Consider the following 6,497-nt stretch of genomic DNA (forward strand, 5'->3'; position numbering starts at 1 on the left):
TTTGTCCCTACCTCACTTTAATCCACTTTCTTTCACAGTATCCATTCCTCGCTCACCTGCCTCTCAGTTTCTCAGCTTGTTCACTCTCAACATGTTAGTTATTTCTATGCTGTGACATGGCAATATGCAACACACAAATGTTTTTGTCTGAGTGTGTGAAAGAGAGAGTGTGTCTGGTACTCACGCCACACTCACATAGATACACACAATATCCGGACATATACAGATGCTACAGCTCTCACTTCACATGACAGGCATTTGTGTGCTCACATCCAAACTTGCCTACTCACCCGTCAGCACCGACTGAAACGCTTGCCTGGAATGCTAGAACACAGCAGCATAGTCTTTTGCTGACACCCAGTTGCTGCTGCTTCTGCATGTCTCCCCTTTCTCACCGTCACAGCAACAATGACCAAACCGGATGAGGCAATTCCGTCCTTTACCAGTTCTCTCTTCTGATCCCAGGCAAGATAACAATGCAGTGGTGTATAGTTGCACTCCTATTTGACAGCATATGCAACTTCAGACCTGTTTGCCAAGGACTAGAACTATATCCTATCCTTCTGCTGTGTGATGTCCCAAACTCATGTTTCACATCCTTATATTTGATGCTCACATTTGGACAATTTGCAGTCCAGTTGTTCCACCCGTCTCCTAAGTCACACCAAACATTCTCTGATGACAATGGTGTCGGCTATGTTATCCCTGTTTCATCCTCGTGAATGGACTATGGTATGACAATCCATTGTGTGCCTGCATCAAAGTTGATACTTATACACATGTGTCATCCAGTGTTCCCGAGAAATGGGTTATGAACGGTTTAAATAATGCACAGACTCTAGGTCAATCGCAAATCCTCCCGTATCCACCTGACCCAGAAGGCGACAGATTTTGTTATGTCATCAAAGAGGAAGATGAGTCAATACATAGGCAACACAGAAATGCAATGGATCCTCAGTCCTGATACAAAGTTTCGATTTGAAACACCAATTCATTTCCCCTCTACAGATGCTGCTCGACTGATTCCTCCGTGAGACTGTGTGGTGCTATGGAAATCTTGACTGTGGCCCCGAGTCCTTTAGGAAGTACAAGGAAGGTAACCTTTGTGGATACTTGAGAAACAGAGTACCCTTACATCAGAGACAGTTCGGGATAGATTATACAAACAACACGAGAAGCTGTTGAAAGCAGTTAACGAGGCGAAATACTGGTGGTGGGTTGGTGGTCGGCTAAGTACAGATTGATGGTGATAGGAACGAAACTATGATTTTTGAAGGCGCTGCCTGATACTATGATGGCGAAGGGTTCACCCAGAGGCTTTAAAGGCAACTGCACACACAGATAATGGTCGATTTACAGTGGCGTGCAAATTTTGGGTACCCTCAGTCAAACGTCCTGTTACTGTGAAAAGTTAAGTGAGTAGAAGATGTACTGATCTCCAAAAGTCATAAAATTAAAGATGAAACAGTCTTTACAACATTTTAAGCAAGATTAGTATATTATTTTTGTTTTGTACAATTTTAAAGGAACACAGCTGCCTACAGAAAGCATTTACAAGCTGTGATACTTGCCAAGGCGGGTGTTACTAAGTACTGACCATGCAGGGTACCCAAACTTTTGCTTCGGGCACTTTTTCTTGTTTGTTACTTTGAAACTGTAAAAGATGGAAATAAAAAAAAATCTTGCTTAAAATGTTAAAGAAATGGATTATCTTTAACTTTGTGCCTTTTGAAAATCAGGTCATCTTTTACTCGCTTAGCTATTCACAGTAACAAAAATTTTGACCGGGGTGCCCAAACTTTTGAATGCCACTATATGTGTAGATATCAAAACGAAACTTGCAGCCCAATTAAGGAGAACGCTCGTCCAATTGTCAGCACAATGAAGACTGGATGAGGGACCTCCTTCTGCACCTTTCACTGCGTTAGTTCAATGGCTTTCAGGGATATTGAACTCCCAAAATACTGACTCTCACACTTACTCGCATTTTTCCCCGTTCTGAATCAGAAGCCTTTATCACCTTGGTCAGTGGAAGCCTTTATCACCTTGATAATACCGGCCTCTGCTCCTCCAAGTATCTTCGATTTTTACTGCCGAAGGGAAACTTGCAGAAGAAACAGCAACAGCTCAAAAAGACCAAGACACATACACCCAAAAAGATTCACAGACATCTGATCCGGAAGGTGCAATGTGCGGTCAATTAGATGAGTGAACGTTGCTGGCGGGATTCTGTGGATTTTGAGCAGTGGGTGTCCATTGAGTGCGAGGAGTAGGGCAGTGGCGGGGGAACGCATGATGTAGATTCGTGGGCCAATGGAACTGGGTCTTGTTTCGCTGGCAAGGCCAGTGTGGGGGCGGAGATACAGGTGTGCTCGTGGTGGGGAAGCATGCGATCCGTTTCAGGGTCTGGTGGATGAGGTGTGGATTGAATGGGTGTTCGATAGTGGTGTGTGATCAGTATCAGACGACTCGACGTGTGGGGTATGCTGGGGCGGTTTGGTCGCTGTGTGGGCTGATGGGGATGAGTGGAGTCAGCGAGGATTTAGAAGGCGTTTGGCCATTGGAGTCGTGAGGAAGTGGCGGTCAGTGGAAATTAATGGAGTGGGGGGAGTGTGACTATTGCGGCAGTGTAGGCGGTTTACGGTCAGTGGGAACGGCTGGACAGTTCTGTGGTCATTGGGGACGTGGAAATGTTTGACGTCAGTGGGAACTGAGAGATCTGTTGTGCTATTAGTTGTACCGTGGAGGAAGTCAATGGGACCTAGCGGAAGTGCCGAGATCTTCTGGGCGCGGACAGTAGGAACTGCTGTGGATGTGTGGAGACACTGGGGACGCAGACTGTGTGGAGACACTGGGGGCTTATAGAGGAGCTGTGGTGCTAACTGGAACATGGCGGAAGTGCAACGGCAGTGGGTAATGTTGGGTCTTTTGGGTTGCTCGGCAAGTGGAGCGATGAGAGGTCATTAGGAACTGCTGGGGAGATGTGGGTTTATTGCGACTTGGATTCTTGTTCGGCCAGGGCAGTGGGGGAAAGTGGAAGCGATGTGGCGTTCTTTGGAACGTGGATGAACGATGTTGTCAGAGATAAGCTACGGGGTGGTGTATGAGCAGTCGAGGTGCGTGGAGGGGTGTGGGGTCATTGTGAGCTGTCGATATGAGTGTGTTTAGTGACTCATCTGGTGCAGCGGTATGGATTCACTAGGGCTGTTGCAAGTGTGTTGTGTCAGAGAACCTGGTGGGGACCTGGAGGCAGGTGGGAAGGTGGGGCCAGTGGGAACCGGTTAACGCGGGTTAGGATTAGTGGGAAATGTATCGGGATAACACCTACAAAATGCTGGAGGAACGCAGCAAATCAGGGAGAATCCATAGAAAAAACACAGCCGATGTTTCGGACCGAAACCCTTCGCCAGGACTGAAGAGGAATAAAGCTGAGAAGTAGATGTGAAAGGTGAGGGGATGGGAGAGAGATACACCAGGCGATAGGTGAAACTTGGAGGGGGAAGGATTAAACAAAAAGCTAGGAAATTGATAGGTGAAAGAGAAAGAAGACCATGGAATGAAGACAAAAATGGGAGATGGGCGGCCAAGGAGATAAGATGACAGAGAGAAAAGCGGATGGCAAGTGGTGAAAGGTGGGGGAGTGGCATTACTGGAAGTTTGAGAAATCGATGTTCATAAATCAGATTGGAGGCTGCTCAAACAGACCCAACCTAAGTGTCGCCTTATCACGACAGTGGAGGAGGCCATGTATAGACATATCGGAATGGGAATGGGAAGTGGAATCAAACTGGGTAGCCGCTGGGAGATCCCGCCTGTTCTGGCGGACGGAGTGTAGATACTCCTCGAAGCGGTTTCCCTGTCTACGTTGGGTCTCACCGATATACAGGAGGCGCTACATGAGCACCGAACACAGTATATGACCCCAGCAGGCTCACAGATGATGTGCGCCTCATCTAGAATGGGTGTTTAGGCCGCTGACTGGTAGTGAGAGAGGAGGTTAAGAGGCAGGTGTAGCACTTGTTTTGCTTGGAAGGATAAGTGCCAGGAGGAAGATCAGTGGGGAGGGACGAATGGACAAGGGAGGTACGTAGGGAATGCTCTCTGCCAAAAGAAGAAAGAGGGGTAGGTGGGGGTGGGGGGGGGGCGAGATGTGTTTGGTGGTAGGGTCCAGTTAGAGGTGGTGGAAATTTCAGAAAATTATGTGCTGGATGCGGAGGCTGGTGGGGTGTTAGGTGAGGGCAAGAGGAACACTATCCCCGGTGGGAAGCCGGGAGGATGGTGCAAGAGCAGATGTGCGTGAAATGGAAGAGATGCGGTTGAGGACAGCACTGTTTGTGGAGGAAGGGAAGCCACTTTCTTTGCAAACTTAGAACATCTCCTTCGCTCAGTAATGAAAAGCATCATCCTGAGAGCAGGTGACGGAGACGGAGGATTTGAGAGAAGGGGGAATTGCGTTTTTCCAAGTAGAAGGGTGGGACGAGGTATAGTCCAGGTAGCTGTGAGAGTCCATTGGTTTATACTACACATTGGTGGATAAGCTGTCTCCGGAGATAGAGGCAAGGAAAGGAAGTGATGGAAAAGGACCAGCGGAATTTGAGGGCAGAGTGGAAGTTGCAGGCAAAGAGGATGAAATCGACCAATTCAGCACGCGTGCAGGAAGCAGCACCAATGTAGTCGTCAGTGCTGTGCAGGAAAAGTGCAGGACGGTAATCGGGATGTGGGTCAGCGGTTAGTGATTGTGTCGCTGACAGAATTGGTCAATGTAGGGGCTTTGAGGGTTTGCAGAATCAGAGATTAATAGGGCTGCGTGGCTACAGCGGTACATCCTGCTGGGATCTGATGAGACCACTGGGAAAAGTTCATTAACCTTCCTCCACATCACGATTATGCTCCTCCAAACTATTCTCGCTCTTCATTAATATTTAAGAAGTGTTCCTGCTAAGTCTCCCACCAGTTCAGAAAAAAATTGTAACGTATCAGAGTTCTGCATTGTTTCTGTAGAATAGCAGTTTTTGTTATTCCACTATATTATACCGTGTTGGCAACCCAGAGCTTTTAAAAGTCAGTAACCGCCCCATTTCATTTGCTTGCTTATTTTCTGCTTCGTTAAAGGATCCTATCGAATTAGTAAGAATCAATTTGGATTTAACAAACCGGCCCGGTCAGTTGCAGACCAACAACGACGTGACCGACTGAAAGTTATATCTGCATTTGCACATCTGTGTCCAGTCCATCGTTCCTGATGTATACAGTATATAGTTACTGTTCTATAGATCTGCTAATCATATCCGCTCAAAAAAGAATCCCAGTGTTATGTGTGGTGACAAGTAGACATTCTGATAATAGATGTTACTTTGAAATTTGAACTGGAATGCCGAGGCTTTGAAGTGGGTGCAGAAGACTTTTACCCTGGCATGGGCTATAACAAGAAGTTGGATAAACTTGTTTTTTTTTTCCTCTGGAGGGCAGGAGACTGCGGATAGAAATTTAAAAGTTTATGAGAAGCTTGAATAAAGTTGACAGACAGGATATTTCTACCAGAGTGAAATGTCAAACAATAGAGGGCATACATTTAAAGTGAGACGTAGCAATTCCAATGGAGATGTTAGGGTGGGGCAGCTTTTTTTTTAACACAGACTGTGGATGGCGCCTGGAATGAGTTGCATGGGATGGTGGTAGAAGCAGATATATTAGGGAATTTAAAGAGATATTAATATAGGCCCAACATTTTCCATTAAATGGGAGAAGAGTTAGGGGAAGTTTTTATTTCCACAGACAGGCGGGAAGACAGGAACGTCCTGTCGAGGGTAGTTATAGAGGCTGATGCATGAGGACGACAGAAATATGCAGGGTTATAGGCTGTGAGTGGGTAGATGTTCGAGGTAGTTGGGGCGCAGGGGAGCAATTTGGAGGTCTGGCGTAGGGAGAGTGCGGACGTCAACGAGGAGAGTTCGGGAAGGGAGCCGAGTGAGGAAAGTGCAACTGGGGGGCTGAAATGTGTGGTTCGAGCATGCAGAGTGCCGGGTGCTGGTGGGAAGCGAGGAGAGCGCAGAATCGGCGGAGTTGGAGGACGAGATCCTGGACATTACTCCTGAAGTAGATATACCCCAGATTTTTAACAGACTTTCATAAGCACGGTAATGATACGACAATGCAGTGCATTCGGCTGTGTGGTACGGATGGGTTCACGGTTCAGCAGCGAGAGAGCGAGAATGTGGCCGACGCAAGATGAGCGCGGGATGCGAAAACAAGGACGGTAGGCCGGTGGTCGTTGCAAAGAGTGCCCCCAGGCGGATAGGCATGCAAGTTGCGCACGCTGATGGGAGCGGGATGGTTTGGGGAGGGTAGCGATGAGAGCGCGGTGGGAAGATTGTGCGGGTTAGGGAGCGAGGGGAGAATGGGAGATTCATCGAGCGAGGAGAGCGCGGGAGGTCACCAGACTCTGTGAGACTGACTTTCATCAGGCTTCAAATGAGATTCGGTCTTTCTGTGAAGAG

Source organism: Hemitrygon akajei, unplaced genomic scaffold, assembly GCF_048418815.1.
Source record: "Hemitrygon akajei unplaced genomic scaffold, sHemAka1.3 Scf000073, whole genome shotgun sequence".
Taxonomy (NCBI): domain Eukaryota; kingdom Metazoa; phylum Chordata; class Chondrichthyes; order Myliobatiformes; family Dasyatidae; genus Hemitrygon; species Hemitrygon akajei.